This window comes from Parasteatoda tepidariorum, unplaced genomic scaffold, assembly GCF_982258835.1.
Source record: "Parasteatoda tepidariorum strain Cologne lab strain unplaced genomic scaffold, Ptep-v5.0 scaffold_12, whole genome shotgun sequence".
Classification (NCBI taxonomy): Eukaryota; Metazoa; Arthropoda; class Arachnida; order Araneae; family Theridiidae; genus Parasteatoda; species Parasteatoda tepidariorum.
In genome coordinates, this window is record NW_028257371.1 from 944,225 (window position 1) to 971,640 (window position 27,416).

Consider the following 27,416-nt stretch of genomic DNA (forward strand, 5'->3'; position numbering starts at 1 on the left):
TTATGGCGCAGTTTTTTTTCCACTGGAAGAAACTTGTCCCCCCCCCCTGGTTGTAGGCCTAATGTTTGTAACTCTAGTTGAACCAAGGTATTGATTTCAATTTTTCTCTATTTGTGTTTATCAATAGTAGAGCAATAAGTTAAAAATTATTACTGATGTTATTATTAAAATATGCGGTAAACGGAATTGCTTATTGTAAAATTTAAAGCAATGATTAACGCTTAACCCATGAGAAATATCCATTTCGTTTTTTGCTCATCCCTATTTAATTAATTAATTAATATTTGAAAAAAAACTGTATTAACATTAACTGTCATTCACTACAAGTTTAAAATTAATGTATTTGAACTTGAGTGGATAAATAAAAAGTATTTTGTTAACGATTGAAATTTTGAAGAAGATAATAATAGGGAGAGTGTGAACTAATAGGAGGAATTGAATAAAATCTTCTCCTAATATAATTGTTTTAAAAAAAGTCTATAAAGTAAGAAAAGTTATATTTAAGAAAAATTGCAATTTGTGTTTTAGCAGAATTCTTACTTTTTAATTTATTTTCATAATCATGTATCATTTCCTCTTAATCATATTTTCTTAATCATATATGATCAGTAATAGAAGTATTTATTGTTATTTAATAGGTTAATCTACCTGGTTATCCAAAATGCCGGGACATTCTTCTAAAGTTACTACAGTAGCTTGGGGATCGCATGATGTTACAAAAGTATGTTATTTTCTATGTGTATTAATATATGTCTTTCTTTCTCCAGAAAATTACCTTTCTTTACGTTGAGGGTGGTAACTGCTGAGTAAACCGGTGTATTTTTTTTTCAAATATTTTTTAAAGAGATGTAAGCAATGAGCAAACTTTATGTGCTTAACCCTTTCCACCCGATTTTTGCTGCATTGAAATTTAAGTATTAGAATCAGTTTATGTTAATGCTGACATATTAAAATAAGTGTACTGTGAGTCTAAAGTTTTCCCGGAAATCTCCGGCGACAATATATCTCAATTGTCTTGAATATTGTAAAAATACCTATATTGTATGGGAATGAAAAATGAAAATAATATAACTGCATCAAATTATTTATTCTTACCAGAAGTTAGAATAGTTACCAGTCTTACCAGATGTTGTAGAAATGAGAAGTTGCTGTTTTGAAATAATCAAAACAAAACCTAAAATTTTGTCTTATAATGTTTGTATCACTAATGGGATGTATTGTCCCAATGGTAATTATGATTGGCACAATATTTCCCACAAAACAAAATGTGTCAAAGTTTCTCCATCTGATACAATTGTTGCAGTTTGTCTACGATTAGAACTTCCCCCGCCACAAAGTCTGAGGCTGTCTGCTGCTATGGAAGCAAGAATAGCACATTTCAGGAAGGGTAGCTTCTCTTCACTCAAGGGCTAACACAGTTGACCAAAAAAAAAAAAAGATTACCTTTCTCCCCCCCCCCTCCCTCTTTCTATATCCCTTTCAAAATCTGTCCTAAACCAGGGGTCTGTCCAGGCCAAATTTAGTACCCTTTTAGCGGTACCTTCACAAATTCAACTTTAGGAAAAATTTCACAAAATACTTTTTCTTAAAATTTTATTTTTGTATCCCGTAAGAAACGATAAATCTATACTTTTGTGTTGATTTTTTAATATAATTTTTCATTTTTTACGAATTATGTCTAAATTTTCACAAAATAGGTACCTCTCAGAAAAACCCAGACAGACCCCTGTAAACAATGACCCCATACCCCTACATGAAATAGTTATACCTCGTTACCATAGTCACCCTCATGGGTTCAGATAAATGGCTAGGGGATTTCTTACTTTAGACAAACTATACTTAATACGAAGAAACAATTTTTTTCTCCAAAATATAGTTGTATTCAAAAAAGTTGTTACCTCAAAATTCAGAAAATGCGCATATTAAAACAAAATTGACTAACATGCTCACAAACAGAAGTTAGCCATTATGAAAATTAGAGTGTTACCAAATTCCTTTAGTTATATTTTTATTCGCTAATGTCAAAAGAAACCTGAAAACATAAAAACCCATGCAAAATTGGGATCTGTTTATCCATTAGAGAATAAATTTTGATCTTTGAGACATTTATATTCCTTTTGGGTTGAAAAGTTTAAAAACTTGGTTGAAATTTTAGAGGTAAAATATTTCTTAAATATTCAGCATTGCTAATTTACAAGTCTTTACTGTAAACTTAGGTGATGGAGACATTGCAGACATTGACCAACTCAGTATTTGCAAGGACCAGTTTTACATTCTAATTTTTTCCTGTCAAAGAATCAGTTTTTCCCAATCAAAAAATTTTGTTGAGCAAACATTTCTGAATCTCATCATCAAGGGCTGGATAGCCCTGGGTTTGCCTTGGCCTTCTCACGAAGTTTTTTGCAGGCTAACCTTTTTCTTGCTAGTGATTTCAAGTTTAAGTTTTTAAGACCAAAGTGTCTTCAAATAATAAAATGGAAAGGCCACTCTATAAGAATGGACGAAGACCGTGTCACAAAAAGAGTTTTCAATGCCAGACCAGTTGGCACACGAAAAAGAGGCAGGCTGAATTTGAGACGGATATATGGTCTTGAAAACTAAAAACTGGAAAACACTAGCAGGAAAAAGGTTAGCCTGGAAAAATACTTCGTGAGGAGACCAAGGCCCACCCTGGGCTGTAGAGCCATTGATGATGACTACCCTATAAAAGCTTTTACAAGTAATAGTAGTTGGTAGTCCTGTATATGTAGGTTCTTAAGAACCGAATTTTTAATTTTACGTTTTATTTTGTATTTTTGCAAAGTAAAATATAATAAACTAACTAGTGCAATCAAAAGCATTTTTAATTTAAGAGATTGATAATGGAGTATAATTTTCCTTTTAAATAGTTTATGCTTCATAAAATTTTTTATTCCTTTTTATATGAACTTCCATCCTTAAAATTTAATATCATTCCTTAAAATGAGCTCATACAAACCAAATAGTGAATATTAAGTGTGATTTTACTTGTTTTATTTCCCTTTTTTTCAGAAAAATATTTATTTGACTTAAATAGTGCAATCAATATTTCTTGTTGGTACATTACATATCTCTTATTTATGATTTCATGTCAAATCTACTAGTAAAGATTTGCATTTTTGAATATTGATGTTAATCCTACTAATAAAATCAGTTTTGCATTTTTGGATATTGATGTTAGTCCTACTAATAATTCCTACTAATTAACTAGATATTTTAAATTTAAATAGACAAGATTAATAATGCTCTTTCTAAGTATTTTAATTGAATTTATTTCAAAATTTGCCAACACCTTGGGAAACTATGTGTTGATATAGGATCCAAAAGATTTACCAAGAAAAGTCACAAGAACTGCATACTTATGAAATGATTTGCTTTGTCTTTTGTTTATTATTCATTATATATTTACTTTTATTATATATTATTTTTATTATATATTTATTATTTTTTTATTATCAAAAATAAGGTTATTCAATTAGTACTTTATATTTTGTTTATTTCTATGCAAGAATCACTTTAATAAATTCCTGACTGCCTTAAGTTCTTTATCAGGGTTGGCACTCCACATAGAGAATGGGGAACACCTGGAAATTACAGGGAATTAAAAAATTATATTAAATAACGGGGAAAATGCAGGGAACTTTTAATTTTTTCTGGTAAACTGGGAAAATACGGGGAATTTCTTCTTTTACAAAATGTTGACCTCTCAAAGTACAAATTATTGATTATTTAGAGATAATTCAGCTATACTATACTATTTCATTTGCTGTATTATTTTTTTGTGTATGTTGAACTGTTCTGTGTTTCTCTCCAGCAATTAAAACTGGTATTAGTTATCCTAATGTAGCTCACACATTTTATGTTTCCTCTTAATATATTGTTTATACTATAGACAGGGAACCTTTTTTTTCCAGTGGCATCCCTGCTTATGAAATTTCAGGGTGCATAGCATTTTTAAAAAGTTCTTAAAGGTGCTTGTTTTTGATTTGCGTTTTTTAAAATCCCTTAAAGGGGCCTTTCTCTTTATTTGGGATTTGTAAAACGAGCTTAATTTTCTATCCTTTATATCTAAAGCAATTTTTTCTTTTCAGTCTGGATTGTTGTTCCAAATTACAAACAATGCATGATATTCTCAATTTTCTCTGAAATATTTCTTAGAAACTGGTTATTTTTTTATGATTGTTTTTGAAATTCTATTTGAATTTTTTTGATTTTATGTTTATAAATTAAGAACTTGAACAAAAACTATTTTTTATTACTGCGCAGATCCTAATTATGATTTTTTTTTATTGGAAAGTGATTTAAAATATTTTTTGTTGGAAACTACTATATATATATACTTAAGGTGCTATTTTTTGTTGGAAAAATCTAGCAACGCACCCTGAATTTGACTATGTGTAATTGTCTTGATAATAACTCGAGTGCTAATTTACTTTTTTGTAATTTGCGTTTGTTTTTGCAGTTTGTCACTTGGGGAGATGACAACAGGGTCCTCATTTGGAGAATAATCAATCATGAAAATATTGAACAGTTAAATAAATCTCTTCTTAAGCATCTAAATACAAATTCGGTAAGTTACAACATGAATTCAATTGTACCTTTATTTCAAATTATGATTGTTACAGTGCCGAGTTATCTACATTACATAGTTAGATTAGATGCACACACGCAAGCCGTATATGTATGTATGTATGTATAGATACACACACACATATATATATATCAGGGGTCTGTCTAGGTTTTTTTAAGCAGTACCTATTTTGTGAAAATTAAAAATTATGTTAAAAAATCAACACAAAAATATAGTGAAGTGAGAATATATTTTCAAAAATTGTCACTACAAATGAAAATAATTTATAATTGGTAAATTTCTATATATTTGTCCCCATATATTCAAAAACAATTTTGCTATTGTAAAATTTTGAGCTTAAAATTGTATCCAAAATTAAAAATCATTGCCCATAGTGAAATATCAACTCGAATTTAATAAAAACATGCATTTAACACTACTAGCACTAAAAGTTATTTTCATTGTGTGAACATTTTCAACTGGGTGATACAGAAAAAAGTTTCACAGAGAAAAAAATATTTCTTAAAAAAATAAAGGTGGCTGACACTCCTTTTCTCCCATGGTGTTTCGGGATCCCGGCATGCTCTCAGACATGCATGGGGTGGAAAAGTACTCTTCTTATAAACTGGATGGGCAGCGAATTCTTCTATTAAGTCTTAATAATAATCCATGGAAGATGCTAAATGGTAGTTTAGAAGAAATTTAGGTCCGTTAACGGACCCTTCACAAATTTGTTTATCTTCACTATTGTTTTATTAATTGAATAAACCCTTCCGAGGAGCGAAAACAAGAAAATCATGTAAACGAATCAAGTTTTGTCTTCGGCAGATGCTTCTTCCTTTACTCGTCCTAAATGAATATTCTGCGTTCAGCAGTATAAGCTAAATACCAAATATTTGTATGTTGCATCTCTAATTTAGAAGCAGCAATTGCTGTTTATTTTTGAAAATTTAATTTTTGTTATTGTAATTTTACAATGTTGAGCATAGTCTTGTATCTATTTACAATTTGAAAACTCCTTGAAAAAGTTTTTTGCAGTAACCAGTCCTTATTTGCACAAATTCATGACAGCAGGACCCTGGTTGAAAGAATGTGAGTTAACGCTTATTTTATAGTCACAAATTACGAGTAATTTTTTCACAATTTTACAAAAACCGGGGCTTTCACAAAATGTCTGGACAGACCCCTGGTAGTAAATTTGCCCTGGACAGACCTTTGTTTATATATATATATATATATATATATATATATATATATATATATATATATATATATATATATATATATATATATATATATATATATATATATTTTGTCGAAAATAAATAGAAATATTAAATAGTTAACTGATTTAATAAAATTATTCTATTATCGAAAATATTGAGAACTTGCAGGCACTTTTAGATTGTGTGTGCAGATACTTTGTTTTTATCTTATTATGCTATGTAATATTTAAGGTTCAAAAGAAATTAAATTATATCACTATGAGATATTTTTCCTCCACAATTCAAATAGAAAAGGAAAACGAATAAAAGTTGTTTGTAATCAGCAATTACATGTAATTTCATTACTATTCTATTTATGTTTGATTACTATAATACAATCAATAGCTTTGAACCATTAATTGTGAATGACGTAGGGTAATAGAATAATTCACATTTCATCCATTTTTCTTCCTGCAATAGATTGAGTTAAAAGTTAACCTCCACAGGAAATTTGAATTGGGTCAGAAATTAAACTAATGGCACTTAGGTAAAAATATTAAGAGAATCTGTTGACACAATCAAAATAAATAAAAAAATATTTTGACTATCTGATAACAGTAAAAACTTGTTTTGTTTATAAGAGAAAGAATGTAGTTGCATCTATTGTTTCTTGTATTGCGAAGATTTCCTTCCGTACTTCTGCCAAGATGGCCACAAACTTCTATCCCAATGGTCACAAGCAATAGCACTCTATAAACCATAAAAATATATCAGAAGGGAACAAATTTGAAGGGCACAATCGTAATTTTCCCTGGATGGATGGCTATATATATTTTTCTTTTTTGTATGTACTTAATTTAAATACAATGTAGAGTAGTTATTTAATGTAGAGCTTGTCTTGGCACCTGGATAATTATAGTTGGTATGAATAGGTACTGTTGTGGAACAATGCTCCTTTGTATTTTTTCTTGTATGCAGATGTTTTTTTTTTCTTATGAAAAATTTCAGATGTGACTGTATTCAATCAATCTGTGTCCCTATTAAGGTTTTTATGAATTATTTGCAAACGTACTCTAATTTAGCATCATAGTTGATAGTTTTGTTTCTTGTTTCATTACGTGCAAACGCAATGCATCCATTTCTTATAAATATGGTATTGTTTAATTAGTTGAGTAAATTTAAACCTACTGATTTTTAAAACCTAAAACTACAGATTAGTTTATTAAAAAAAGAAACCTTATTTTTTTCCATTATGTTTAAAACTATATTTTTTTCTTTGCATTTTATTTTTCAACTCCTCAGTGCAGTAGGGTGAGTAAAATTTTAAGGATTAATTCTCTTCGTAAAGAAAAATTCACTTGGCAGGAAGTGAAACTGAACTTATGTAAAAATACTGTAAGAATATTTTGTTTCATTCTCTTTTACTCTTATAATACATAATAGATATAAAATATAATATTTATTAATTTTTAATTTTGACTTCTTGTAATAATAAGAGAGCTGTTATATATTTATGAAAGAAAGAAATTTTTTAAAATTTGTTGCTTGTATTCATATCTTTAGATCAGTTTTCTTTGTGAATATTTTCTAGGTTCAGTTCCACCATGACTATATCAAATCAACTTGTAGTCCCTATTGTATTATGGGGTAATGAGGCCCCAACACACTGTGTATCATTTAACTCATGATCAAAGAACTTTAGTTACTGGCTGTAATGATGGTCGTATTTGTGTTTGGAATGTATCAACATCAGATAAAGGTTTGCAGGTATGTATAATGTTACAATATTTCAGACTACAAGTTTGCATTTAATATTCCATATTTACATAAAAAATAGCATTCAATTTTAGAATTTTAGAATGACTGAGATTCTTAAGTGATTAAGACATCTTTCTAGCTGACAAATAAAACTCTTCTTGGATTTTTTAGAAAAATAGTATGATCCATTTACATGAGGCCATCAACTGTTGTATAAATCATGAAGTCATAGTGATTTAGAAAACTTTTTCAACTTGTCAAATTTTTGTCATTTAAGAAGGTAATGGCCTTTGTGTTTTGGGATGTTAAAGCAATCAAATCTGTCAAATTCATGAAGACAATATAAGACAATTATTACTTTTATAGTTTTCTAGTAGACCAGTTTATACGGAAGGGTTTGTGAAATGTCATGTTGTTTCAAATTGTGATGTTTAGATGATAATATTGTTGAAAATTAGTGATTGATGCATGAATTATATTTACAGTGTAATTAAACTTTTTTTTATATTTATTCGGTGTTAAAATTTTTTGCTTCGTGTTTCAATGCAAAAGTTATTAAAAAAATTTTTTTTAAGCATTTACTGATAAGATTTTAATACAAACTATTGTTACCAAAATGAAATTTTTATTTAGGAAGCTGTATCTTAATTTTAAAGGGATATTTAACAATTTAGCTTGCATGATTAACCCATCTATTTACTATTATTTCCCCCATAGTCAACCTTATATTACCATTGAATTTTAAGAAAATAAACATACTTTCTCTATAGTCTTTTCTCCAAATTATAATTTTTTTTAATACACTAAGAAAAAGTTACAGCTGCTCAGCTGTTCTCACGCTGGCAATGTAATGACGGACTTGAAAGCTGCGACCCACTGTGAGCCAACTACATGAGCCTATGGGTTATTGCTATAAGCTTGCTGTGTTTGCAATCAGGGTAAAATAAGAATTGCAAACACATAGCTTTTCTCAACGCAAGAAATGTTAGATGAAGATTAACTATATTAGCAACTGTCACCATATATAGTAGACAGATTTATTACTTGAGGTTTATGTTATTTGAAAAATAGTTGTTGTTAAATATTGTGGACCATTAGTTTTAGGTACATTTAGTTTCTAGTTGTTATTCCTATAAATAGTTTTAAATTGCTAGCGGCTAATAATATGCATTTTTTTCCGACACAGACTGGGCCTTTTGCATCCAAAAGGGTTAAAAAAAATCAATTTCTACACATGTCATATAATTACATATACTACTGTAAAAATTTATATATATTTTGTTAAAATTATTATATTTTGCTCTCGTAAAAATATCCTAAGTGTTTTATTATGGTCATTCATTGTATCGCATAGGAAACAAAATATGATATATTGTTAGTACCATACTAAAAATACGAACCTGTTTATTGCCAAAGTTCCTGGTTTTGGCGTGATGCCGAGGAAGGTTAAAGATTCTTATTGTAACTTTGATAGATATATATTTTTTTGCTCATTCATTGTACTATTGCAAATATTTTTCAAAATATCTTGATATTTTTTAATCAAACACGATTTAAATTGAATTTTTTAGTATTTTTGTTTCGACAATATAAGCTATATATGAATTTTAATTACAAAGATTATTAGAATTTATCTTCAACTCATGTTTTTAAATTTTAATTCAAGGATGAAAAAAAATTATTTATAATTCCATATATTTGATTTTGTAACATATATTTATACATTTTACTTAATTTAATATCTCTATTCTGACTATTTAGAGAGATGTCTTTATGGGATGTGACTGATGGTCGTTGTCTTGAGAGTTGCAGTATATTCACACAGCCATTCATGTATGAATTATTATTATTTTGAAATTTTTCTCATATTTTAAAATGTATTTTTAGTAAGATATTGTTTTCAAATCATGTCTGATATTAAATAAAACTAAAAGGTTGGGAAACTCTTCATTGGGAGAATAAGCTAATTTTAAAGGAATTTTTGATTGTGGGTCTATTTAAATTTGATGAATCCACAATATCTAAGTAGTATGCTATTATTAATAGTTTAATTATTTCTTTCTTTAAAGTTTAATCTTTAAGCTAAAGTCAATTTTTTTATGAAGCAGTATCTACAAAGACAATATCAATTTTGAAAAGAGTTTTTTTTCTTTTTTGGTAATCTATTGCTTACTGTCTGATATACATATAGTAAAGCGCATTAGCTTTCCATTTACATTGTTGGCATCAGTTAGGAAAATTAATATAGATCTGATGTTAGTGATAAAGAATGTTTCTAAACTACCTTCTCTCCCCCCCCCCACTGAACAATTTTATGTGGAATTGGAGTTTTGCTCTACTAGGAAAGGTTAACCCCTTCTCTGTCGGCATCGCATGCCTTGCGACAAAGAGAAAATCATATAATTGAATTCTTTGTTACTTATACACCTCTTTAAATCTTGTGATTATTTTTGTATTTCCGAATATTGCTAAGAAATGGTGTCCCACTATGTATGAATGCCACTTTTCCCAGAATTTTCTAACTTTAACTAGTGGGACATTTAACTAATTTTTTAAATAAATGAGATAACATTTGATATAGATCTGCAGTTAATAAAAAAAAAATTTTTGTGTTAAAAAACGGCTGTAATACAAGTGAACTTCAAGTTTAATAAGGTTGCAATATTTGATTAAGATTACTGCATATGATTTAAGCATTCATAAAAAGGCGGCTAAAGTGGTTGACGATAAAAAAAAACATTGGGTGCAGATGGGCTACAAATCAGTGATTTTTATAAAAGTTAATTTTATTCGAATTGATTTTAAAGTCCTTTATTATACTATGTTAACTAATTATAATTTTTGTGTTTCAGTCTTATCATGTGTCTAAATCGAATGATGTGCGGCTGTTTTGCAATGGTTATTATGCAGAGATTCTTGTAATGGATATTCTCACGTTAGATATTCTATTCACTTTATCCTCACGTGTTAACCCTGATTGGATGAGTGCAATACGCGTCCTGTGAAAAGTCATGGTAAGTATGCCACTTAAACTTAACAGAGAAGATAAAAGCTTAATTGTTGTCCAGTTTTAAAATTTAATTTCCTTTCCTTATTCTAGATGACATCGTTGTTGGTTTGTCTGCTTCAGGTTATATCAAAGTATGGACAATTGCTGGAAATGAAGCTAAAGTAATTATATCTTTTTTTTCATAAATAAAATAGTTCTCTGTGGCTAATTTATGTGGGTATTTTCTGATTTTAATTGTTTTGTTAAATAATCTTGCACAGTTTGTCAAATATGTTGAAGTATAGAAAAAAATTGCAAAATGCTGGATGCATTAAAAAAGTACTCAAATACTTTTTGTTAGCATGCTGAATAGTAAAGCTTTTTTTGGAAGTTGTGAAGCTTTTTTAGCATTATAAATATATCTCTATCCAAAAAAGTCTTTTGAATTTTTTCTATTGCTTTGCAAGGACTATTTCCAAATATCATTTTTAAAATATGTTAATTTTCACTTCAAGACACCCGACTGGGTTTGATACTTTTTTTTGAAATAGTATTAATTAAAATTTTATTTTTATAAACAAGGGTCCTGAAGTTTTAAGTTTAAATTAAACTTTAAAAGTTCATAAAATATTTTCTCAAAATAATTTTCAAATTTAAGCTTAAAACTACAAATTTTTCATGTCAGACATACAGCTCTAAAACAAATTGCAGTGCATAAATATCAAAATTAATTTTTTTCTCGATGAATAATATTGTTACTCATGTTTTGACTTAAAATTTTTAAAAAATTTCAACTATACAATGAAATGGAACTAAATATATTGTTTGATATTGACTTTCAATAGAAAAGTTCTGAACATTTTTACTTAAAAAATAATAAAAATAGTAAATTCTCACTTAGACCTAGCTTTTAGTTCAAAACATAGTTAACGTTATACACATCTGCATACAAAGTTTCAAAAAATTCTAAAATAAACTTCTTTTGTATTGCATGTTTGTGAATTTAAATTTTCTCAAATGCGACTTTTTTTTCAGAAGATGCATTTAAAATACTAGAAACTTCTGACAAAAAAAAAAAGAAGTAGTTTTTCAAAAATTTATGTCCGAAATTATATTTGCCAGGAGCATATTATTTATTTTAATGAAAATTATTAAAATACTTAAAGCATAACAAACAACATTATAGTTTCACTTTAAGGAGTTTACTTCCTTTTCTGTTTTGTCTCTCGACATATGATAAAATAAATATAGCTTCATTTCTAAAAATCGGAGAAAGAGTTTTATTAAAGAGTTTTGGAAAGCTAATAAACAAAAGTTGAAATATTAATCATAATAAAATTTTTGTCGAAGCAGCTAATTTTTTCCCAGACAGATATCTTAAGTGTTAAAATAATAGTCAAATGTGTTAGTCAAATGTACTGATTTCTTATTTAATAATGTGAAGTAAAGTTTGGTTTAAGTGTGAGAAAACAACATGATGAGACTGAAATTCAGAAAAAGTTAGAATTCTAGCATAAAGAATAATATATCATTCTGGATTTTCTTCATGTGCAGACCAAGAAGAAATATAACATTTGCTTGCCCAATTTTTCGAGTATTTATTATTTTTTTTTGTAATTATATTAACCATACTAGAGTAAGCATACTAGTTTACTAAGTAGTTTACTAAAGTAAAGCTAAATTGTAAATTGTAATTTATGCCCTTATTGATTTAAAATTAACTTTTGTTGTTGCCTGGTATTTCTTTTTCTTTACAACTTATATAATAATATAAATAAATGTTTTATTAGTAATATAAATAAATATTAATATTTTGTTACATGTTTAATTTGCAGACTTTTAATTTAAAGCACTTGTAGTTACTCTAAAAAAATAATTGGAATGAGAAAAATTAAATTTCATGGTTTATTGAACTTAAATTTAGGTAATTATTATTTCATGTAGAAGTCTAAATTTTAAATCAATTAAATAACTTTGAGTAAACAGCATTGTTGAAACATAGTACAATAATATTATAATGTTGCTCATGATTAATTTGTACCTTTGATCAATCTCTTATTGAAAATTGGGGTTGGACTTACAATTGTGACTTACCTTAACTGGCTTGTTGTCAACTATAGATTTTTTGCTGTTATTAATAGATTAGTTGGAGTACATCAAATATAAATTAGGTGAACGTATAAAAATATTTAATTTATTTAATATTTTATTTAATTTATATCTTATTTAATTTATATTTTGTTTAATTTATATTGGGAACTTTATATTGCTACTTATATTTTGTTAATAGCTACTTATATTTTTATTCACCTTTTAGGGCGAGGTTAGCAATAATTTTTTTAACTTATTAATTTTATGTTTAATTTTAATACACAAACAATACTAAATATGTCCAAGTTATAAGGATGAGGTATTATTCGAAATTTAAGAATTATACTAATTAATAATTTGTAGTGCTTTAATTTATTTTGCAATTTATATAAAATATTGTTTGAATTTTTGTCTAAATTTAAGTGTTTTTTTTTTAAAACATATTCTATTTTAATAGAATGAACCTGTTTATGAAGATGAGTCAAAACCAATTCGATGCCTGAATGCCCTGAAATCGACCTGTTGTGCTTTTAATCAAAGGACACTTCTTATTGAGTATAGTAAAGTGCGACGAGCTCACTTCTTATTGTTTGAACCAAATATTGGCAGGTAAATATAACTATAATCAGCTCTGTTGTGTTGTTTCTAATGCCACTTGCTAATACAGCAAGCCTGCTTATTTGAACCAAGTATATTTAGGGCATATTGTGCATTACTTGTTTTTCAGCTGAGCTATCTGTGGCCAAAAATACGACATCAGTCACTCACACGTCACAACCCAATTATAAATAATCAGCTCTAACACATATAATGTTACTAATTTAAAATTTTTTCATACCTTAAATAATAATTTATTTTGTTGTTGAATGCCATAAAATATTTGCTTCCAGTTCATCAATGTATGTAAAAGAGATGAAGTGAAATTCAAAAGCAATTTGTCAAATGTTTTGTCACAGTGAGAAAAATAATATATGCATACATTACATGTATACATTATATGTATATATCTGCGAATAATGAAATAGTGTGATATGCAAAGTCTTTAAATGATTCTAATAAGATCAGGATACAAAGGTTATCTGGAAATCAAGTCACCCACAGCACATTAAAAGAGACAAATTTTATTACCTGAAAAGATATATTGCAAAATATATACCAATATTTCAGTTACTTCTCAACTTAAATATCACTAGAATTGTAACATTTAATAGGAATGGTAGGTAACTTTTTGTAGTCCAGTGTGATCGAAGTGTGCTAGCTGGAAATGGAGTCAGCGCATGACAGATTTTTTCTGGAATTCATTATATGTGAGTGAGTGATTTCATAGAGCTAGAGCAGGACAATACCAGCAGTAAGCATACCATGCTTCTGATTCTGAATTGCTTCTCATAAGTTTTCAAGGGTTACTCTATAACTTTCAGCATTCACCACAGCACCCTCAACAAGAAGTCAACAAACAGAATGCCTTTCCTGTCCTAGGTGACCTTAATTTTAGTGTGGATACTGTTTACCTGAATTTCATTTGGCATAGAGGTCTTTTATGTTACCAATGCATCAAGTATTTGCTTGATTTCAGGCATGGCACTTCAGTTCTAGTTCCAGACTACAGATTTTCTATGATACTGGAATACAAAAACATATCGTACAGTATGACCAGTGTTCCTTTGTTAGAAGTAGCTCAAATATTGCTGTATAGATCTTTCCAAGTAATTATTATGACCACATATTCTGGTGTGTAAGTCGATCTGTTATTTTTTATTAGGAAATAGCTAATATTTGGTATGCTGGGCGTATAAGTGGACCAGTCAAAAAACCAAAAATAAGAATTTTTAAAATTAAAGAAGGAAAAGACATACAAAACTTAATAAGACTGCAAAATTTTGCAAATTAAAAATATTTCACATTGATGTTTCTGGATATGATACAATTGTCCTCAAATAAATGCTATGAGGCATCATTAACCCCAGATAACTGAACTTAAATCAGTGTTAATCTGTAACCAATCATTCGACTAATAAACTACGAATTAAAAAGGCATACTTTATTTATTTCAAGCTAATTAGCAAAACGTAAGAAAAAGTATTATATTATTTCAATTAAAAATTGAAATATTATTAAAATTATCATTTGTACTCATGGGAAATGTTAAAAGTGTGCTATTCTCTAATAGCCTTCTTTCAGTATTTGCTTACATATTTTGCCATTATGCATTTCTTAGATAGAAAGAAAATTCTGTGTTTGTTTGCAGCACTTTTAGTTGTGTAATCTGTGGGCTTTTCAGTATTCAAAATATCTTTAATGTTGATTTTGATGGACTAAACATTTGACTGTTAGACCATGATTATTGTAAATTTCAAAACGTAGCAAATGTACAGCTCTTTTTATCACTTTTGGCTTACTAATTTTACTAATTATGAAGGTACTGTGAGTAAACTAAGGTAATCACAATATCAACAGGAATTCTCAAAATTGGCATGAGTTGATAGTCTATTAGACAAATGTTTAGTTATATAAGGTTAAGTAAACCTTTCAAGGGTATTATTCGATCAACTTGAAATAAATGATTAATGTAAAGAAAATAAACCCTTTCAGAAACAGGAAATATTCGTACTGTTCCTATAGACATGATGTGTCAAATTTTCTATGTGTTGAGCAAAATGGAAATTCAAATGTTATTGTAAAATTTTTTAAACGGTGCATAAATTCTAATTATTTGGATGGACGTAGCAGATGAAGTAGAATCCATCACTGAGGGAGATCCGTATAATGATACTGTTAACATTACTGAATCCGACTCGTGATGTTCTGAAATATTTAAATTTGTAGCTTTATGGTATGTTTTAAGAATTTTCATTGTGTTAAATATTTTGAAATATTTTTTATTAAAATAATCTTTCTTATTCTTAATTTTTTCTGAACGTAATTTAAAGTATTGTTTCTAATAAAACCTTAATATTTTAAGAAAATATCATGAAAAAAAATACAAAACTTATTTATTATAACATATTAATAGTTTTTGAAAGGGTTGAATTGATACAGAGTTATTCATATCCATTTCATTGTTTATAATGATGCATCACTATTTCACGATCAACAAATGTCCAACTTTATTACTGGTGTATTAGTCAACTCCTAGATTTTTGTAAACTTTTTGGGTTTAAATAGCCTGCTTATACACTAGGATATACAGTATTGTTATAATTTTTTATATGCCTTGAGAAATTTACTCTCTGGATGACTATCATACATTTAGGTAGTATTTATTTAAGCATTATGTTAGAGAGCAATCATCAGATTTGTTTCTTTTCTATTGATGTAATTATTTAAAGCCACTGAATCATATGTCAATTATATTTTTGGCTGTGAATAATTAATGGCAATACATTTTGATAAAATGTAATAGTTATTTATTGCCAAATGTTTTTGTTGCGTAGATTTAAAATATTAAATCACAAATAATATTTGTTTTCCAAGGTTTATGATGCTGGGGATCTTTCGCTGTTGTGCTCTGCAGATAATCCTCGAGATGAACGTTGGATGGGTGGTGATTTCTTAGCTACTGACAGAGTTTTAATTTTTAGTGATGGTGGAAAAGGATATATATATAGATTACCTTCTAAGTAAATCATTTAATATATTTTTTTAAATTTGCTTTTTGCTTGTTTTATTGTTCTAAACAATATTTATTTATTAGCATGCTGCAAGGAAAGAGTATTAGTGTATTTTTTGTCTCAATTTCAATTTCTCAATTTTGTTCTGCTGTATTTTTTGGTTTCATTAGATAAGTATTTAAAGTAGATGTTTTTCTTACTGTGAGTGTTTGTTCTTTTATATACTCATAATATATAAAATTGTAAAGAAATCGACCATCAGACATGGCTCAAATTTGGTTTGTTTTTTTTTCATTTAAGGCCCAATTAAGCTTAATTTTCACTGTTAACTTTCACAGTTTAATTTCTACATTCTTGTTGCAGAACTATAAAAGTTTTTTTAAAGACTTAACAAATTTAAAATCCTGAGTAGTAATTACATGTTAGTAAGGATGTTATATTTCAGGTTTTTTCAGTAAAATATGCTGAAAATGTAAAATTTTTAAAACAGAGTTTTAAGTGATGAATCATAATTAAAAAGTGCAGTTAACAAATGTTTGCATCTTCTCAATAAGTTATACTATCGCACAATTACTTTGATGTAACTAAAACTTTTTAAATTGTGCATTTATTTTGAATTAATTTTGCATTAATTTTATTTTGATGACAATAAAAATCCTTAAAATTCCCTATTATGTAAAATATTTAGTATGTCTTAAAACATTTAAAATTTCAATTTTTGAAATAAACTGGATTTTTTCTTTGTCAGTTAATATTTTTATTGCACTATATTTTGATACGTCATAATAATTACAACTTAATATTTTCTCTTTCTCCTTCAACATTTTTAACTTCTCAGGTTTCAATGTTTACTTAATTTAACAAATTTTGTTATTCAAATTTACAAAATACATAATAAAAATATTTATTGTTAGTTCATTAAATATCAAAATGAATTGAATGTTCAATGGATAAGATTAGAATATATTCTTAATAAATGATTAATTCAGCTGCAACATTTATTTATGATGTCTTTTTATGCAATATTTATTTATAAAGTTAAATGTATTGCTATATAATGTCTACATGTGATTAATGTAATGTAAGTTAAAACAAGTATTTTAAAAATTTAATATTTTTTTCACAATAAACAATAATAAATTGATATAGAAGTTTAATAGACATACATATAAATGCATTGTTCTTATATACCTATACGATTTCAAAAATTTAGAGCAGGTCAAAAGTTTGATAATTAATTTTTAAATAAATATCTCCCTTTGTTTTAGATATAAAGGAGCACCTGGGTTTCATGGAAAAGTCTGTAAACTCAAAAGAGCCAAGATTCATTCTTAGAGTTGTAAGAGCTCTTGTGTCTATTAGGAAGCGCTTAACACCAAAGCGTAAAGTCTTTTTTATGCTCATTCTTCTCAACAAAAAGATGTACTGCTTGGTTTCATGAATGAGGTAAGTTTTTAATTTCATTGATACTGAATTTCTTTATGTTTTAAGTTTAGTTTACAATTTTATTAGAAACCAGTTAATATTTTCTTTACTTGGTCGCTTCGTTATTACATTTTTATAAAAACAAAATATTTTAAAAAAGCAAGTATATTTTCTAATATTTTATTATTCTTAGTATCACATTTACTGTATTAAATTTTTCAAATATTTGTGCAATCTTGTTTTTATTATTATTGGAAATACACTTTATTATGGGCAAAAATAAGTTTTGCCATTGTAATAGTACAAAATTAATAATATCGATTTTTATATTTGTGAATTTTAATAAAAAAAAAAACTGTAAACAACTACATACTAAAATTTGCAAATATCTGACTAATTTTGTTTGCTTTCTGAACTGTGTTGCATAACTTAATTGTAAAAAAAATTTTGGCATCTCTGCATTTATAATTAAATATACTAAAATATACCAAAATAAGATTTAATTCATCTATTTTTTTCTTTGCTAAAGAAAATTTTTTGATATATTATGTTTTAATACTGATAAATTATGTTTTTGCACTGCATTATATAAGGATAAATAATGCAATATTAAAAACAATAATAAACTTTTTTAATAAAGCAAAAACTTGTCCTCCTTTTGCCTGTTCAAAAATTAACCTTTTATTTTCCCCAATATTTTTTTTAAAATTGTGACATAATTTGAATAAAAGGGTTTTGGGCAGTTAAAGACAAACTGGTTTTGGACCTGTTCTGTCCTAAGCCTTCTGTCCTAAGCCTTGCCAACTCTGATGAGTTTATTAAGATTTATTTTTAGTTTACTTAATTTTTTAGAAATATTTTATTCATTCAGTATAATCCATATTAATCTTGTAAGTGTTTTTGTTAATTTACATTTATAAATAGTTTTTATTTAAATATAAAAAATTCCGATAACTTTACTTATCCTCTACAACCAATAAGTTTTACTAATTGTAATTTTGAATCATTCTTTCACATAATTGAATAAAGTAATTGTTTTATAAAGTAGAAGGAACAAGTCAAATGTATTTAAAATTGTGTGTAACATGTTATTATGGTGACATACATAATTAATTTAGGGGTGACTTATAAAATATAGTTTTTTTTTCTTTCCAAAAACTACTTATTTAGAAAATATTTTTGTTTTTTGTTAATTTTATGTATATGAAGAACTTTCAACAATTGGAAGAAATTTTTTTTAATAGATAATAGCCCTTGACTAAGGGCTATTGTGTTATCAATATAGTTGATGATAATAAATGATATTCATAAATGTTTAATTCCATGTTTTTTTTCTACCTGAATTTAAAGATTTTTTTACTTTTAGCCTATGGATATGGATACAAATGGTAACAAAGCACCAACCAGAATAAAGAATGCTAAATCCAGTCAACAGCCATTATTGCCTGAACAAGATATTTATATACATCTCCTTGTTCTACTTCATTTCATTGATGCAGACCAAATTTAGTCTGTAAGTATAAATAATCTTATTGTTAATTTATTTGTTTATTTTGTTTTTATTATTTCATTTGTTTTGATTTCCTGTTAATTTAACAGGGTGGCCACCCACCTAGAATTATTACTGAATTTTTTATACTTGAAAAAAAACCTGAAAAAAAAAATCAAGGAATTTTAAATAAAAGCTGGAATTTTTTTCTTTATTTAAATTATTTTACCATCTGTTATATCCACTTTATTTAAACTGAAAGTGATCTTGAAATATCTTCAACTTAGCAATACTTTGCTTGCATTAAATTTTGGTAGTGGTAAGCAACTAAATTTTTATTTTTTGAAATACGATCAGCTTCATTTAGAACAGGGATGGGCAAACTACGCCCCCGCGGACGAACTGTGGCCCTCTAGAAGATTTTATCCGGCCCGCGGATGGAATTTTTATTTGCCGATCAGTGGCAAATATAAACAATATACATCCATTTTCTTGTCGACAATGTTTAAAATTATTTCTGTTTTTCCTTTTTTAACAAAGTACTGATGAAGTTTTTGCTTTCTCTATTTTTGTTCTACAAAACATAAATTGATGGAAGTAGTTAGCTCAGACAGCTTCAATTGGTAAAATATTGAAAGCAGAAGTTCTTTATAGAATAGCCGTAGATTGACTCCAACTAGCGCTTGTCTCTCTCGAGGAGCTGACTTATGGAATCTAATATAGGTAAATTGCACTTCACATTTGGCAGACTGCTCATTTTCCGCTCCAAAGAGCGGACAATCTAACAATCATCTGAAGCAGTCCTTTCTAAATACTATTCCAAAGTTTTACAAATCATTACCAAAAGCTAGTTTCCGAAATTTAATATTTCATGCTCAGAAAATCAGTGCATGTTTGCTTAATCTTATATATGTGAGCAAGAGTTTTCAACTATGAACCTTAGAAAAAATCATTTCAGAAGTAAACTAACAGCAAAGCATTTAGCTTTGTTCCTTAAAATAAGCACATCTCACTTCCAATGTAAGGAGCTTTTAAAAATGAAATTGCAATTTCCTTCATCTTACTAAATATTTAAATTAAAACTTGCATATCACCCTTTTTTTCTTAAATTTTGAAGTTTTTACTTGGCCCACCAAAAATTTTTTTTCCTTGATTTTTGGCCCCTCGACCAAAAAAGTTTGCCCATCCCTGATTTAGAACATTTTAAAGCAATCATTTTACTTTGAGCTTGAAAAATATATGTATTTAGAAAAAAAAAATTTTTTTTTAAAAATAATAAACCTACTTGCATAGCAAACTACAACAATAACACACATTCAATTATTAGGTAAATGAGATAAAATTTTTTAGTAATTATTGGGCCTGTAATTTTCAAATGAAACTGCAGAGGGATTATTAAAAAGAAGTGTATTAAAAAGAGATAAAAAATAGTTCCTGGATGCATATAAAAATTTTTTCATTAATTTAGCACAACCGGGGACATGTGCTCTTTCTTGTTCACTGCTAGCTACGCCGCTAAATACAAGTAAAAGGTATATTAGTTAATATCTTCTACTTTTAAACATCAAATACAATGGATTGTATGGCTCAGGGGGTTCGATGACTGGTCAATACGAATTCCGCATCCGGCTTGAACCGACCACTGTGCTGACGTGAAATATCCTCAGTGGTAGACGGATCATGAGTTAGAGTTCCCTTGCCGTCAGGTTAACCGTGGGAGGTTCTCGTGGTCTTCTTTTCCAAGTAGCACAAATACGGGTTAGTTCCACTGGAAATTAGATGATTATTAAAAGCATCTTTAGGGAATAAATGCCTCTGCTATTTTTTTTACTTAGATTAAAACTGGCAATGACAGATTTCTGGTTGTATCTGTATTGTGCTTGTTTTGCTAGAAAGTTTTAAAAATTCTTTATTTCTATCTTTAAGTGTTAAAAAAAGTATATAGGGTTTTAAAACTCGTTTTATCTATTCTAGGCCATCTGCGATGGTGTGATTGAAGCTACCATAAATCATGCCCAAGGATATATGCCATCTAAACAAACTGTGGATGTTTACAGTACTGGTGAACCTTAATCTGCCTTTCATAAAAGGATAAGTTTCAGCCTGGATATTTGCAATAAATCTGTCAAGGTATTCTTATCTTATTTATGATTCTTATTCCCTTAATTGTTTTTTTTTCTATAATAAAATGATGCTGTATCAATGTATATAAATCTACTGTAAACAATAACAATTGTAACAATTTTTGTAATTTTTATTCCTTTGTTTTTTCTATAATAAAATAATTGAACCTGGAAAATGTATTTATGTGTAAAAGTGATAAATTTATTTTTCTTGATGAAGTTTGACAAAATTAAAATTAATTTCAAAAGGGCTAGAAAAAAAATATGCAAACTAAACGTTTTTGCAAGTTCCTTATACTAACTGTTTTTTAATTTAAAAAAAACTTTTTAGTTATCTTTTACACAAAGATTTTTAATTTTTGATAAGTCCTTAAAATTTTGGACTTCTTGGATACTCCTTGGATTTCTTCTTCTGATCTCTGTAAAAACCCTGCATACAAAAAATAAATTTTAATTAATATTAATTATTTTATTAACTATTAGTTGAAAAATTTAGAATTATAAGGTATAAAATTTTTTACATCATTTTAAAGTATGTAATTTTGCATCACAAAATACAAAATTGGAGCAAAACCGGTTGAATAGTTTCTGAGAAATCTAATTTTAAAAAACCTGTATATTTAAAATTTGATTTTTCACGAACTATTCACCCAATTTCGCTAAAATATTTTGTATTTTGACATGATGTAAAATACTTTAAAATGATCTAAAAAATTTTATATCTTACAATTCAAAATTTTTTAATTTATTATTTGGTAAAATAATAAATGGATAGTATTTATTTTTTGCAAAAATTATTCAAGCAACTAAAAAAGTTTTTGATGTGACGAAGTACGTAAAAAGTAAAATTAACTAAATACCAAAAACTGAAACTAAACTGAATACCGCTCTTCAGCCAAACAATGGGAACCATATTTCCCAGATTGCAGCTACCCCTTATATTTTGGGGGTCAGAAATCTGAATTCATTCTAAAAAAGATATGTTTAATCTGAGAAAGTACGTTTTTGTGTCTGATTTCCTAACTTTAAATATTGTCTGCACTTATTAATTAGCATATTTGAGGTCACCCCCTCCAGCCATTACGATTGAGTCCTAGAATCTGACACACCACAGTAAATGTGTGCGAACTAGTTATATCTTTTAGTTTGTATGGACTGATAGATAAATCTTCTATCTAACCATGCATTGTAGGAAGATAACTTTGAATTGTAGATTTATAATGAAGGTATGTTAAAACATCTCCATGCCAGAATAGTGCTTATCCACAAATGTTGGAATAAACCAATTTGTTCAGAGATGAAGTACGATCTTGCTATAAGTTGAGTTTTATAGTTAAAGGGTAAAAAATTCTGAAAAGAAACCAATCGCTCTTGATGAGTGCTCATGCATGGCTAATATAATCATAACTGCAAACTCTACAAGATTTTCAGTAGACTAGTGGATTTTGGCAGTTTCTCCTGGTCTACTGGTTTAAATAAAATTGTTAAAATCCTGGTTATTGTACATTTTAGAAAATTCCCTAAAATTTAGTAAATTTCCTAAAAAAAATCCCTACTGAAATAGAATTTTTGAACTGATTATTGATTGCTTGGTTAAATATTTAAATAAGTATTACTAATACATAATGACAAGAATCTCATTTATAAAAAGCAGTTCAAAACTTTTTTTTTTAAAGTTTTCTGTATATTTTTTTTTCAGAATTCTTTTTAAATTAAAAAAAATCTTTTAACTATCTTTTATGCATTAAATGCCTATTAATATTCAAAACTAGGAGTAAACTTAATACATAACATTTCAAGTATGTTTAATCTCAATCATAAGTGGAAAATATTTCAGTTTTTCTATTTTGATGACTATAAAAATCTCTAAAACTCCCTATGTGTATTTAGTTCATTATGCAACAATTATCATGAAATTCATGTTTCGTAAAATCTACCGGAGTTTTTCCTATCCATGATGATTCTCTCATAGATCTCAATATAGCTGACAATATAGCTCAATATAGCTGACTCAAGAGAACAGTAGCTGTTGTGTTTTCTCCTAATATATTGTGTACAATCTGCATAGCAAAAACACAAGGAATTTTTTTCTCCACATTTGAGTAATTTTTTATCATAAAGTATCAAAATTTTATATTATTAGGTATATTTATAATGAACATAAACGTGATAAAATGTTAAATATTTTAACATTATGAAGCTATAACTGCTCCTATTATGAATGTCACATGTCATGCTAAATTTTTATTTCAGTTTTTGATGTTTTACTTTGTGAATTTTTTGTGTTAATAAACAGCCACTCATTTACAAAGTTAATATATGTTCTGTTTTTCCAGAAAAATTTACAGAGAATATCTGGCTGTTATGGATCTTTATTGTGTGAATACAAACTAGGATGTACTACCAACCCTAGTCGGAATCCTCATGCCAATTTCTGGCATCAAGAAAGAACTGCTTGTCCAAATAAAAACATGCCAGGTTTGTATTCTTTATCTTAATATTCTACAAGCTGCATCTCGACATATATTTATGATTAAGCTTTTTTAATAACACATATATTTTAATTATGAAAAACTCCTGTACAAACTAAACCTGAAATGATAAATAAGTTGGCTAAAGCGAGCAATTTCTGAAATTTATCATATTAACTAGTTATTATTAAAAATTCATTATTGATAATTGTTGTCTGTTTATTACCAAAATTCATTCGCAATCATTAATAATGAAAAAAGTTTCTTTGAACTGACAATTTGATTTTAGCATTTATATCTTAATTGCAGAATTTTAAATATTTCATTGTGGAAAACTTACCTACTAAAGAAATTAAAAAAATTAAAAAAAAGAAACATGTGAACAATTTTAAGCACCTATTTTTTAAACCATAATAGGATTATTTCCTTATAAAAATTCATTTTAATGTATTTGCAATAAAATGTAGTTTTGAAGATTGTATTTCAGAGCTAGGAAAAAATAGTATGTGCCTAACTATCAGGTTTATTGAAAAAAATAGTCCATATTAAATAACTATTCTTTACAGACGATGTATATGTAAGAGAGACTACATTAAATTTCCACTTCCTTTATTTGTATTCTAAAAAATCTAAATGAATTATGAGATATTTTAAATGACATTTCAAGACTGTTGCAAGTACCAATGCAAGAATACTAATTGAAATGTATTAACAAAGCAATAAGCTTATAATATATTATATTTAAAAAATAATAATTAATTCAAAAACTTGTAAGGATTGCATGTGTCATTATTTTTGAAAGTGGTATAAGTCTTAAGGTTCTTAAAGGTTAATGTTTGAATGAATTTAAAAATATTGGAAAGATTAATAAACTTGGGTGATTTTTAAACACTATAATTTGATGAAACGTCAGATATACCAAGGATAATCTCAAAAATCTAAATAAACTACTTTTTAGCTTGAAATAGATTCGAAAATTATGGTTCATATATTAAAATGTATTGTAAATTTTTAAATCTGCGACTTTTCTTTTTAAAAATCATTAAAAAAATATTTGATTACTATTAAGTTTTTTACAACTGATTACTATTAAGAGATTAATATTAGACTTGATGTAATGGAAACCTTGTTATGTAGCACTCTATGGCTCGTAATCATGCTTGTAATCATCATGATCGTAATGATCATAAAAACTTACAAAAATGTATTAGTTTTTATGAGGGTTTCCTGTAACCTTTTTTTTTTTAAAACTGGAATGGTAGTTTTTAAAAACTAAAAATAGTAATATATAGGTAAATTAAAATAGTAATAAATTTTTATAGTAAAACATTAAAATGCAAATCTATACAAATAATTGAAAAGTTTAAAAGTGGTCACTGCTTGAGAATTGTAAATAAGTGTTCTCTTGTTTCAAATTTTTTTGTTGTCATTTTACGGTCCTGTGGATTTAGTCTAGCTTGAATAATAAACAGTTATGCATTGAGGAAAAAATTGTAGTTTTGATCTCTCGTCTTCTCAAGAAATGTTTAAATAAACATAATGAAAAGTCACGTACTATTATTTGAAAAGATCGTTTATAATCTTTTAATTAGTTTAAAATGTATTTTTCGAACTTTTTTTTATTATAACTAAAAATATTTTTTTCTTTCAGGGTTTTCCATTATTTGGGATGCAGCATGAACAAGTTTGTTACTTTTTGTCCATTTCTTTTGTTATTTGATACCAATTATGTGTTTTTGAATTTTTAAAAAATGAAATTCTAGCAGGTAGTCAATTTAATTATGAAACAATTTTGTTTATGAAAACATCGGGTAGATGTCTAGTCATTAAGATAAATTTAGAACTGGCCGCACGCAACAAAAAGATTTTACATACAAAAGGGAAACCAGTGCCAATGTTCACAAACACATTTAATAAGTAAGACACAGATACAAAGAAATATGGACAATGAAATTAACAGACAAAACACTTCACTCTCTAAAACCATCTGCCCGCTCAAGGCTAACGCATAACTCTGAGTGAAAAATAAATCCACTCTCCCCACAAACCCTTTTGAGATGCTGGACAGCAACTCAAAATATTTATCAAGTCTATTTGGCACTTTTATAGATCAGCAAATATCATCAAAATTATTTCATCATCAAAATATAAATATAGATCATCAAAATTATTTCTATCCAATAAAAACAAGTGTTAAGGGGGTCAAGTCCTCCATATCTTCTGATGAATATGTTAGAGGACGTGAATTCACAATTGTCTCTCATTCAAATAAAATTTTTATCAATTCTTCATACATAAGTTTGGCTTTCCCTAGTGTTTTTTTTTAAGAAGATCCTTCACAACTCGAACTAGCTTCTCCCACCAGGCAGCGGTTAGAGGGATGAATTTCCAAGAAATTCTATATCTGTATCCTTAAATACTTTCTTCCAATCAATTTCACTTAACAAATTAAATGCCCCTCTGAAGTTAGTCCCATTATCTGAATTGTGGGTTTTCCCCTCAGTGCTATAAAACGTCTTAAAGATAACAAAAAAAACATTCTGTTGTCAAGGAATTAACCCTCTCAAGATGAATGAGCTCTGAAAAGAGAGCAAGTAAAAAGCACACTATATCAACTCGCTTTATGTGAAGTGGTCCTGCCACATCAATTCCCACAACTTCTAAAATTTCTGAACAACCTATTCTATCGCGAGGTAAGGCTACAGGCTCAGCACTGAATTGTTTAACCTTAAAACGTTAATATTTTTTTCCAATGCCCACCCGTGTTAACATCCATCAATTCAGGTATTTACAGGGCAATTTTATTGGCCTCTCTTTCAGGGGCACCATATTAGGTGGGCCAACATTGCTCCCACAGTGAGGACAGATAGTACAAAGAAGGAAAGAGGATTCATGCCTTGCCCGGAATTCGCACCCAGAACCTTTCTGATGCAAGGACAGTTCCCTGCCCCTTACACAAGCCGGTCGGCTTAAAACGTTAATATTTAGCACAATGGTTTTAAATACTTCTCACTGATTTTCGCCCTCTTAAAATCCAAAACTTTTCTCGAAATATACAGAGCAGTGTTTGGCTTCCTGCGTGATGGTTTTTCCAGTGAAAATGTTCAACGAGTTTTTGAGTAAATATACACTTATCAGGAATAAGAACAGGATATAAGAAAAATGGTTTATCAATTCGTTCTGTGATTCTAGTCCTGACACGAAAAAATAACCTTCCTCATGTTTAAAGGCACATAAACAGGGAATTGATTTAACATCTTCGAAAAATTGGGATTGCATTAATCGAATTAAAAGAACCTCAGCATTCTCTATCTCAGTAATAGACAATTCGTCTGTTTGTCTTTCATTAACCAGTTTTCTGCTTCTGTTAATAAATCTTAGTACCCATGCAGATAATCGGATAATTTTAAGAAAATTCGAAAATTTAACAGCGTACCGAGGTATTGCTTGTTCTGACAAAGTTATGGTACATAAAGTAGCCTTTCTTTTCTCATTTTCATCAGAATTTTTATACTATTTTTTAACTCTTCCTAGACCCTAGAATATTCTGAATTTTTTTTCGCGTTCTCAATGGGGTCTAAAATACCAATAGATACCAAAGACCATAAATCACTCATTAACGAGTCTTTCACGTGCAAAGACCATAATCTATAGCACATCTTTCTG

At 27.9% G+C, this 27,416-nt stretch overlaps 1 long non-coding RNA gene across 2 annotated transcripts; it reads left to right on the plus strand.

Moving 5' to 3' along the window:
* Positions 1-638: 638 nt before the first annotated feature.
* LOC122272198 (uncharacterized) lies at positions 639-27,143 on the plus strand. 2 transcript variants are annotated; one of them, XR_015431067.1, is made up of 11 exons: positions 639-721; positions 4,481-4,588; positions 7,385-7,560; positions 9,313-9,384; positions 10,404-10,565; positions 10,652-10,722; positions 13,089-13,240; positions 16,106-16,251; positions 17,511-17,688; positions 23,616-23,757; positions 25,402-27,143. It is a non-coding gene; the product is annotated as an uncharacterized LOC122272198 (long non-coding RNA). The 2 variants fall into 2 exon arrangements; XR_015431066.1 differs by lacking the exons at positions 23,616-23,757; positions 25,402-27,143 and having other exon boundaries at positions 645-721.
* The last annotated feature ends 273 nt before the right edge of the window (positions 27,144-27,416 follow it).